The sequence below is a fragment of the Octopus bimaculoides genome, chromosome 19 (genome assembly GCF_001194135.2).
Source record: "Octopus bimaculoides isolate UCB-OBI-ISO-001 chromosome 19, ASM119413v2, whole genome shotgun sequence".
NCBI classification, from domain to species: Eukaryota; Metazoa; Mollusca; class Cephalopoda; order Octopoda; family Octopodidae; genus Octopus; species Octopus bimaculoides.
Window position 1 is genome coordinate 50,252,206 of NC_068999.1, and position 1,268 is coordinate 50,253,473.

The window sequence follows — 1,268 nt, forward strand, 5'->3', positions numbered from 1 at the left end:
AAAAAAAAAAAAAAAAAAAAAAAATTACAAACAAAATATATTTTGTTTATAAAACAACAAAAGGAAGAAACTGATTTCGAACCAGTCTAAATATATTAATGACCAGGTATTAATTAAGATTGTTTTGAATCATCATGTCGGTTTTTCATGCATGTCTATAGCATCTTCATCGATTGATAACGTTATTTCTGTTTCCTGAGAACTTGCAGATGGTTGTTTATGTTTTGAGTATTTTCCTATGGAATTCGAACGTTCAATGGCAGTCGGTTTTGAGGGAGTTGTTGGCTCTGACGTACAGGAACGGCTATCATCAACGGCATCATGTTCATAGGAGAAATTATTATATACTGTTGTTCCTTCTTCAGACTCAATGACACTTTGACTTTCAGGAACCACAGACAATGGAGAACTGTGTTTGCCACTTGAAGATTCATTGGAAAAAGACCAATTTCGATCTGATGATGAACTGTTTAGGGAACATGTTCTGTTCCTTCGATACTGGCGTATCTTATCAGTACATGGCTCGCTGGGTGTGCGACCATAAAACGGATCATAAGCGCTGCTGTTCCATGACAGTGCTCGACTGCTGTTGAAGTGATGGGCTTCCAGCATTCGACTCGTTCGTCGATGCTTCATCCGTATGTGATGACGTATGTCAGTGTACTCATCATGGGTCAGGTTCCTGTCATAGTTAGCACTGTGGTAGAGCTGATAAAATAAAAAAAAAGAAAAGAAAAGGAATATTATAAAAAAAAAAGCCTGAAGTAATATTTGTGTATGTTTGCATATGTGTGTGCATGTGCATATGTATATGTGTGTGCATTTTGATGTGCATGTAGTGTCAAGCCTTACACTGTCTGTCTGTCTGTCTGCCTGTACATGCATATATGTTACATGTGTAGTCTTTTACTTGTTTCAGTCATTTGATTGTGGCCATGCTGGAGCACTGCCTTGAAGAGTTTTAGTCAAACAAATTAACCCCAAGATTTATTTTTTCAAGGCGGTGCTCCAGTATGGCCGCAGTCAATGATTTAAACAAGTTAAACAATAAAAGAATATTAGGCCTGATCTATCTAACCTGTATTCCAGCTATGGCTAATGCTTTGAGTTTCCCCCTCAGGCACATATTCGAAATTGCATTACTGAATTCTCCCATATCTTTGTAAATTTTTAATGAGTGATTTGAAAGAGCTTTGTTTGCTGTACTCCTCCAAATTGTGTAAGCATCAAGAAACTATCCTTTTGTTTGTATCTCATCTACAAATGGC